The sequence below is a fragment of the Solanum stenotomum genome, chromosome 10 (assembly GCF_019186545.1).
Source record: "Solanum stenotomum isolate F172 chromosome 10, ASM1918654v1, whole genome shotgun sequence".
NCBI classification, from domain to species: Eukaryota; Viridiplantae; Streptophyta; class Magnoliopsida; order Solanales; family Solanaceae; genus Solanum; species Solanum stenotomum.
In genome coordinates this window covers 26,355,501-26,365,583 of record NC_064291.1, presented here as the reverse complement: position 1 = coordinate 26,365,583, position 10,083 = coordinate 26,355,501, and the positions used below count along the sequence as shown (strand labels likewise).

The following is a 10,083-nucleotide window of genomic DNA, read 5'->3' as shown; positions in this document are numbered from 1 at the left end:
GTTACTGACTTAGCATTACAATTAATCACAACATAATAGGGGGACAAACAATTCATGCCTAAGAATATATCAAAGTCAGTCATGTCCAGAATAAACAAATAAGCCCAAGTATGAAAACTCATAAACAGGAAAAGAGAAATACGATATATATGGGTGACTATGACAGACTCTCTAACTTGGGTAGAAACATGGATGGGGGCATAAACATATCAAAACCGCATCAAATCCCAAGGAAAACTAAATTGACATATATGAATAAGTATAACCCGAATAAAAAAAACACTAGCCATCCGGTCGCAAACAAGAATAGTACCTGTGATCACTGCATCAGACGCCTCACCCTCGGTCTTGCCCGAAAAGGCATAAAATTGAGCCCTATCATCTTGACGGGCAACCTCCTTGCCTGGCTGCAGTGCTCCTGTACGTGCATTACCATTTCCCCGGCCTTCGCGGCCTCACTGATTCCCTCCTCGCCCACCTTGTGGATGCCTCTACTATTACTACCACTGCCCGTTGGTACCACTACTTTGGCTTGCTGCTGCACAGGGTCATATATGCGTGGATGGGGACACTATATCCTCATATGCCAAGGTTTTCCATAATTGTAACAACTGCGGTCAAAATATGGCCTGTTTCTAGACGAAGGTTCGGCTCTCGGACTATCCTAAATAGGATTCTGCTATGGAGTTCCTGAGTAACCACATGTAGAAGCAGGCATGGCTGAATGAATTGGCCGGGCTACAAGTGTTGGCCTACCTGAACCTCTGGAGTAGGAACCATGAAAGTTACCTGTGTTCTTGGGCTTCTTAGCCAAAGCCTTAGCCTGCCCATCACGTCGAACTCCTTCAACTTTCTTCACAAAGTCTGTCACCTCATTGAAAATTTTACCTACAGAGGTCATGTAAATAGACTACCTGTAATTCGGGGTTCAATCGCTTGACGAATAGATGAATCCTCTCCTCCTCTATAGTCACCAACTATGTAGCATATCTGGACAAGGAATGAAACTTAGCCTCATAAGCAACTACAGTCATATCACCCTCCAAGGCCATGAACTCATCCTTCTTGCGATCCCTCAAACTCCAAGGCACATACTTCTCCATGAACAAAGCATTGAACTGCGTCCAAGTGAGTGGGGGCAAGACTGGCGATCTGCATTCCACATAGGCCCTCCACCACTGCTTAGCCTCACTTTGAAGCTGGACTTTCATAAACTCTACTCCATATTGGTGTACAATGCCTAACTTGTGAAGCCTCTCGTAGAAATTTATAATGAACTCATAGGCATCCTCACTCTCAGAACCATGGAACACATGCGACTTCAGCTTCACAAACTTAGTCAACATCTTATGCTCATTACCATTCATCACAGGACCCAGTAGGGGACGGAAGAAGGCATCAGTGCCTAATGCTCCATCCACCTTGGGAACAGTACTAGCAATGGGGCGGTTGACTGGAGGTTGAGCCACTTGCACTCTAGGAAGGATTCCAGGGCCGAACAACCTCTTTAGAAAATTCATGATCTGTTGAGCTAACACTGGGTGTAAGGGAGGAAGACCTGTAGTCTCAGCATGTGCATCCTCCTCTGGTCCAACATTCTCCTCGTGTTAGATCTCGACATTCTCTTCCACCTCTTCTTGGGTTGCAGGAGGGGCCTCTTCTGGGAGAACATTCTCAATTAGGGCTCCACCCCTGGCGGGTGCTACCTTTCCTCGGCCTGTGCCCCTTCTTGTTCCTCTACCCCTGCCTCAACCGCATCCTCTTGCTGCGGGCTCTTTTACTGGGCTCAGTGATGGGAGCTACAGGCCTGACGCCATTGTACCATGTGTTAACCATCTACGGACAGAAGAGAAAAGGAGATTAGATACCAATTTGGATCACCAAATACCAATTGGAATCAAGTCATAACACGAAAAGAGAGAAGAAGACAAAGATATTTCCTAAAGCCCTGTAGCCTCTCGAAATAAAGTACAGACGTCTCCATACCGTTACGCAAGACCCAGAATGTCAACGAACCTAGGGCTCTGATACCAACTTTGTGTGACCCAGAATGTCGTGATTGTCACCCACACTAAGCCTCCAGTGGGAGAACCACTACCACAACCCGACTAAGCAACTTAAAGAAACTAAACCATTTAAAGATACGAAAGTAGGTTTGAATGATGAATTAAATAAGGAGTTCCCATCAACTCCGAAAGTCTAACAAAAATAACTACGCATAATCCTTGTGAAAATTCAACCCCTAGACCTGAAAGTCATTGTACCAAATCTTTACCAATCAACAAGTCTAAGAAAATTGGGTGCAACCCCAAAAGCTAAGTAGAAGCAAAGTCAGAACATAAAGTTTGAGTCTGAAAAGAATGGACTAAACTAATAATGGATCGATAGCAGTCTGAAAGAACTGGCTCACCCTTGAATCCGGTCTCGGTCAATGACCTACTAACCGAGGTCTATTAGTAGCCGCCTAAAGATGCCCTATACTCAACAAAGAAAGAGCAAGTGCAATATCTGTACACAAAATCACGGTTTACTGGTAGGATCACGTGGCTACTCTAGTAAGTGAAATATAAGCAAGTAATTACAACACAGTAACACATATATACTGAATGCATAATTCAATTATCATTTTAGGAGCAACATACAATTTTCCAATATCAATGACATGTAAATATGAATGTAATAATCACAAGTGGTTCTCTCATGGACCCACACTGAAACTGTTAGTGTGTCAGAATATGACACCCGATCAAATATGCATATGTCGGAACGTGACACCCGATCCAATATATGTGTTAGAATGTGACACCCGATCCAATATATGTGTCGGAATGTGACATTCGGTCTGATATATGTGTCAGAATGTGACACCCAGTCCAATATATGTGTCAGAACGTGACATCCGGTCCAGTTAGCACAACCACAGTCACAATCACAGTCATAATGAACAGTGCACATAGTCACACAGTCAAGTAATAGGTTCATGGCATGTAATTGTTCAGACATAATCATTTCATTAGATTCGATTCATGTTTCCCAATTTACATACATGCATGGATACAATGGAGCAATTTATAGGCATGTATCACACAATAGGAAGTCGAACCATCACCTACCTCAAAACCACACCTGAAACTCTAAATACACTTTAGCCTTCCCTTTCCAAAGTCTTTCAGCTTGTTCTTGGTCTAAAACAAGTAATTAGGGCAAGGATCAATAAACAAGGCCTAATTTTACCCATATTATAACAAAATATCAACCCAAGGCTAAAACCAAGATCCTAATGCTCAACTAGGGCTTTTTCCACCATTTACTTCATGCCAAAACCCTCCCCCTACGATAACTAACAAGGATTCTAAGTTTTAAGAATCGAAATACGCATTAGGGGAGAATTTTTTTTACCTTTAGCGCGAGAATTACTGGGAAATTGATAAGAAACTACTTGGGTTGTCCATTAGCTCTTAAGAACAAAGTTTTGCAGAAAATAAGGCTTTCGGGGTTTTTCTCCGGTAGAAGTCGTGACTGTCCCGCCACAGCGGGCCCCATCCTGTAACAGGAGCCCCACTTTAGCGGGATTAACCTCACCCCGGCGACTTGCACAGAGACAGAAGCTCATAATTTTAGTTCCAAACTCCCATTTCGCAATACACCTTCAACCCTTGATGTTCTAAAACTACCATTTCACGCCAAGATCAGTTTCGGTAGTTCTACTCACCTGAAGTCAATTCCGTAAAGCCGTACAAGCTCCTTAACGTCTTGGCTATGCACTCACGTGATCAAATTGATCATTAAGTTCCCCATCCATTACCGGATTTCCCTACACCTCACTTGACTCAGATTTCGTCCAAGTCTAGCCTAGGCTAGAAATTTCCAAGTTACTACGCAGTAGTTTTCTGGCCCAAATTCCTTCCCCATTGGCTTATCCATAACAATGGAAACATGTCGTTACATTGGGAGATTCGAGAAAGAGTTGAAATCATGTATTGCTTCAATACTATAACTTATGAATGCTAATATATCAGTAGGTTTATTAGCTTCCGTGAAGCAATGACTGATGATAAATCCATAAGATTCAACTATTTGTTGTGCTTCTTGAATCAAATTTCCAGTCTCCAAGGCATTTTCCAGTCTCCATTTATGCATTTAACTAAGAGTAAGGAATCCATTTCTTCCCAAACCCTATCGTAACCTCTACCAACACACCATTTAAGACCATAGAGTAGTGCAAGGGCTTCAGCCATGTTGCTAGTACCTTGGCCTAAACATAAAGAGTAAGAAAACATTATGTTTCCTTGGCTATCTCTGATTAGCCCTCCTTCACCACAACTTCCTTGAACGCAACTTCCATCATTGTTGAGCTTACTAAAATTTCTAGGTGGTTTAATTTAAGATATTTTCCTCATATGGAAGTTCTTTTATTGATGTCCGCTTCAAAGATTTGACAGAGGCTATTCCAACTTTCCCCTATCTTTGCTTGACTAAAATTATTTTGTGTAACTTGCAATAGAGTTTAAGAGATGTTAGTTTTTATTCTGAAAAAAGAAGGCTTTCCAACCTCAAATTTATTGCTACACCTAGCTCTCCAGAGTACCCAGTAAATGATTGGGGGTAGAAGTCTATATATTAAAGTTGCAATGGGGTTTTTAGTCTTCAATTTCCACCAACTAAGTAATATCATCTTAAGAGAGTTATGCATATGCCCAATTCCCAGCGGTCCTGCAAAAAAATTCTAGATTATTTTAGCATGTAGACCTAGACAAAAAAGGTGATCAACATTTTCAATATTTGTGTTAGAGTCATCAGAAGTGCAACAATGACATCCAGACCGATACTAATTCCAATTTTTTTAGTAACTCTTTCTTTAGTTGCAAGTAGGATTCAAATGTGGTATTCTAGCTATCTCCACCAACACAATCATAGAGAGGGAAAATGTTTATCCTATTCAGTCTACATTGATAGCACAACTCAGATTTGATTTGACTCATTACATCCTCTCAAATTGGAGAATGGAGACTATGACATATGCTTTAATTTCTTGCTTTAACTTCCGTTATATAGAGTACATGCATTTTTTGCATTATTTTTATATTGCTATGCATATGAATGTAATTTTAATAATTATTTTTCCATGTTTTGCAGGATTAAAAAATATGTCTAAACTGCGGTGACAAAGGATTCTTGAATGCCTTTATTCATTGTATTAGCTGTCTTGAAGTTGTTGTACATCGATATGCTTAGATTGTTACTATTGTTATTGTTATATATCTGTATGATTAGATTGTTGTTGTTATTGTTTCCTTTTCATATTTACTTTGATTTGCTATACTTGAGCTGAGGGTCCTCTGAAAATAGCCTCTCTACGTCCATAAGGTTGGAGGATGGATATAATTCAATAAAGTGAGTGTTGCTCTTCTCGCTTAAAGAAATATGTCTGAACTTTGTTTCTTTTTATGCTTATCACCAAATCCAAATGAAAGGCCACTTTTTAAAACAAAGTATGGCTTATATAAATGATGTGTGATTGCTTATTTGTTGTAACAAATGTCCCTTCATATGTTTAAGAATTCTGTATTGAGAGTTTTTTTTTTGGCAAGTTTGAAATACTTAAGAGAGGGAAATTTTATGCAAACTTTAATAAATGTGATTTTTAGGATTTTTTTCTTGGGGTTTGTAGTAAGAGGGAAGGGCATAGAATTTGATGAGACCAAAGTAAGGGCTATAAGGGATTTACCAACTCTTAAGAGTGTTAAGAGGTTTGGAGCTTCAATGTGTAAGCAAGCTTTTATAGGAGGTTTTGAAGAGGATAGAGTATAGCAGCTGCCTCTTAATCTGATATGATTAAAAAGGATAATGGTTTTGTGGCGGGGTAAAGTAAGATAAGTCATATAACAAGTTGAAATATAAGCTTAATTAATTCGCCTCATTTATTGCAACTTGCAAATTATGACAAAACCTTTGAGGTTGAGTTCATGTATCGGGGAAGGCTATTTGAGTTGTTCTCATGCAAGATAAATAATGACATGAAACTCAAGGTTGATTGAATCAAAGGCATGCTACTAGGTAGAGTTTCATACAAGGAAACGATAATGTGGTTATCCATATGCTTTTTAGGAAACATTCATTGATCAACGTTTTGAGTGCTAAGTTGGAAGGTATAAAGGATTTATATGCTAGTGATATTGCGTCTCGGAAAAACTATAGTGCTCGTTAGTCTAACGATCCATGAAAGAGTTTTTTACTATAGGCCCATGATGGTGGAATGGTGGAACACTTTGGATATTTCTATGGACTTTGTTGTTAATTTCAAGGCATATGATCAAATTGGAACGATGAGTGGTTTGTCATGTGGTTGATTTCTAGTCTATTAGTAGATTGTTATTAAGTTTCTAAGTCTGATTATGCTGGTTTTGACTCTGATGGAGGTAATTTGGTATCTTCGGCTGATTGTGGAATTGATTACTCAAAACTTGTGTAGTGGTCTCTCTATTTCAATATCTATCTTCTTCTTTTCTATAGTTTTTTTCTATCCTAATAATCAATTGATCTGTCATGTGTCGACTTTTTTCGCCTCATTTTTGTAATTTAGGTTAACCTTACATGGTTTAATAATCTTGTGTGTTTTAAATCTCTTCAACTACTGCCCTAACAAAGTCACCTTCAATGAATATGTCCCTTGGGTATGCGACGAATGCAAGGAGAATGAAATCACTAGAACGATGAATTCTGATGCAGTCCCACCTGTAACTGATTTGGTAGAGCAGAGTTATGTTGCACAACCTGTTGTTGATCCTATTTGGAGGTGAGTAAGTATCTTACCGATTATTTGAAATTTACTATTGTATAAATTGTGAATACGAATATTTGTTTTCTTTCACATTTTCTGGCAGGGGTTGCTATAACATTTGGAACAACAAGTATACGCTTGACGGAGTTGTTGCTGACCTCTCCGACAAAGCAAGTCAAAGTGTTTCTGAAAAAGAAAAGCTAGTTCAACATCATCTTCACATTAAAATGGTTTGAAAAGATGATTTATGGCCTAAGTATTTCAACACACCAGAGGCTACTATCGATGACATTGAATTGATTTTCTTCCCCTCGAACTCAAGGTAACTACTTTATATGTTCACCATTTTATTCTTAGTGCTATTCATCAAATTCTCTTTGTTTTCATTTTCATTTTCTCCGTACAGACACCAAGATAAATTTTATAGTATGGTTGAAGATATGATTGGTGGAGAACATGCTCTTCGAGCATTAACACCATATGGGGAGCTACTGGTTTTCACATCCACAGAACTGCCCCTGCATCACTGGAGTAAGTTTTACTTATTTTGCGTTTTCATTAGATGTTATTTCATGTTCAACGTAGCCGTCTACTGGTACCAAACATGATTCAAACTCCTGACAAATTTGGCTGCCAGAGATGCTGTGAACGATAGGGCCCTTACTGAGGACGATGCACAAGTTATGACGGACAAGTTGGGAGGAGGCAAGAGGATCAGAAAAACAATTTCTAGGTTGGATGACTATATATGTTTATAGTCGAGATTAAAGTTGAGTGGTATTAGAGTTAGCCAAAAGGACAAGGGAATTAATATCAACATCTTTATCCCCCATTTAACTAAAATTAAACTTTGCAATGGACAAAACAAAAGTTTCGTATTATTCACTATGTTTCAGATCTTAGTATTGCTGGCTCTCGAGGATTTCTTGATTTGCAACAAACGTAAATAACTTTGTTTTCATGATGTTATGTGAAATGTTACCATATGTAATATGTCATCTGTTTAGCTATACAAGGTAGTTTTGGTAGTACATTCACATTTCACAGTCTGGTATTCTTATTATTGTTAATGACTCATCACAATTAATTATTGATTAATTAAGAAGTGTGTTAATTGGCTACTTAATTTGAAAAATGCTTTTGTCAATACTAGAGCAACCATTTATGTTTGATCAAGATTTAAAAAGTCTTTATACGTGTTCTCAAATAGTGGCAATAATGAATAGTCATAACAAACGACCGCATAAAGTTCAAATCCAAGTGAAAAGCTTCCCTAGATTTTGATGAGTAAATCAAAGTCACAAGACGACAACATCAATAACAACATAGTAGTACTTAACGGTGATCACACATTTCACAGTATGGTACTTTGTTGTTTGTTTCAAGGCGTATGATAAAATTGGAACGATAAATAACTTGTTATGTTGTTGCTTTCTAGTTTATCAGTAGATCGTTTGTAGCTTTCTAAGTCTGATTCTATATGCTGATTTTGACTCTCTTGTTTGTTGTTCTAGTTTGGTATACTAATTATGGACATGATTACTCAAAACTTGTGTCGTTGAACTGATGTTTTGTGTGTTTTAAATCTCTTCAGTGATTGCCATGACAATAAATTCCCAATCATGAATTCTGATCCCGTCCTACCTGGAACGGATTTGGTAGAGCATAGTCATGATGTACAACTTGTTGATGATCCTATTTTGAGGTGAGGAGATGCCTCACAAATTTTTCTATTGCGTGATAATTTCTTGACGGAGTTGTTTCTCACCTCTCCGACAAAGAATGCCAATGTGTTTCTCAAAAGCAAAGCTACTTTTACTTTATCTTCACTTTGAAATGGTTTCAAAAGCTGATTTATGGCCTAAATATTTCAACACATCAGAGGAAAATGCTGATGACATTGAATTGTTTTTCTTCCCCTCGGGGGCAAGGTAAGTATTGTATATGTTCATCATTTTACGTGTAGTACTTTTCATCAAATTTGCTTTGTTTGCCATTTTAATTTTCTCCGTATAGGCTCCAGGAGAAATTTGATTGTTTGGTTGAAGATATGATTGGTGGGGTACATGCTCTCCGAGCATTAACGCCATATGGGGAGCTATTGGCTTTCACATCCACAGAACTGTCCCTACCTCACTAGAGTAAGTTATTACTTATGGGGCTTAGATCTTAGTTTTCATTAGATGTTATTTCGTGTTCTTTGTTAACTTATTTAAGAAACTGGTTGGCAGGATATCAACTAAAATGCTACATATGGGGCATTTTCAAAGCGACACAGACCGGTTCTAGCTGCCGTCTATTGGTACCAAACAATATTCAATCTGGGATGGTACGTCAAACTCCTGACAATGTTTTGGCTAGCAGAGAAGTTGTGAATGATAGGGCCCCTATTGAGGTTGATGCAAAAGTGATGACAAACGAGTTGGGAAAAGGCAAGAGGATCAAAAGACGAAATGTTAAGTTGGGTTGTATTAGAGTTTGCCAAAAGAACAGGAGAATCAATATCATCTTCTTTATCTACCATTCGACTGAAATTAAACTTTGTGATGGATAAAAGTTTTACATTATTCAATGTGTTTTGGATCTTATTAGTATTGATGTTTCTCAAGGATTTCTCGATCGTTATTACCCGTTGTATTATATAGTATTGATACTTTAAATTAAATATCATGTATCTTTTAATTTTTACTGAAATTTTATCTTTTTTATCCATCATTAAGTAATGACGAAAAGTCTCATTTTGTGGAACGATCGATTTGGTGTGATCGCGTCGTTATTTTAATTTTTTTTTTCTTTTTTTGTCTTTACTTATTATTTAATAATCTTATGCAATTCGTTATCCTGCCTATTTATAGTAGCTCTACCTCTTTACCCTACTTTTTTTTATAGGTTTGTTATTCAAATTATTGATGTTGTGACACAATGTAACCACGGAAAAGGATACCACACAATACAATACGATACAATACAACACAATACTATGTGTACATTATAATCAAACTTTGCACATACCTGATCATAAACAATTACAAGCGCCAACAACAAAAACAACTTACCCAGTGAAATCTCACAAGTGAGGTCTAGGGAAGATAGAATGTATGTAGAGTTTACTACAACCTCGTGGTAGTAGAGAGATTTTTTACAAAAGACCCTCTTGCTCAAGTGCACAAATCCAGGTACAAAGAAGAAGGAGATAGTGCAAATAATATAGCAAGTAACAAGGTAATAGTGCAAAGTCTATATTGTAAAGAAGTCGAATATACCAATAAAATAAAAAATAATTTGATGCACAAAATATTCCG

The 10,083-nt window shown here is 37.8% G+C and overlaps 1 pseudogene; it reads left to right on the top strand.

Moving 5' to 3' along the window:
* Positions 1-6,713: 6,713 nt before the first annotated feature.
* Positions 6,714-9,335, top strand: LOC125842851 (uncharacterized; annotated as a pseudogene).
* Positions 9,336-10,083: the final 748 nt, after the last annotated feature.